Consider the following 320-nt stretch of genomic DNA (forward strand, 5'->3'; position numbering starts at 1 on the left):
TGTTTGGCACGGTCGAGGTCCGGACGTGAGCCAGACCCACAGGTATCCCACAGACACATAAGGGTAAACATATACCCTCCGAAGGCGTGTAAATGTTGGTAGTAGAGATGGCACGTTCTGTAGCCTTCATAACAATGTTCCTGGCGTTGGGAGACGTGTGTATTTCAGGTGTTGCCGGTGACATACTGCGCACACCTGCAAGCGTGGGTGGGTGAGCAGGTGTGCATTGCGGTGGTACTAGAACAGGTCCAATGATTCTTTTTTTTATAGGTTATATCCTCTCTGTTTCGTTTTTAGTTTCTATTGTCCGAGTGTTTTTG

This window comes from Penaeus monodon, chromosome 19 (assembly GCF_015228065.2).
Source record: "Penaeus monodon isolate SGIC_2016 chromosome 19, NSTDA_Pmon_1, whole genome shotgun sequence".
NCBI classification, from domain to species: Eukaryota; Metazoa; Arthropoda; class Malacostraca; order Decapoda; family Penaeidae; genus Penaeus; species Penaeus monodon.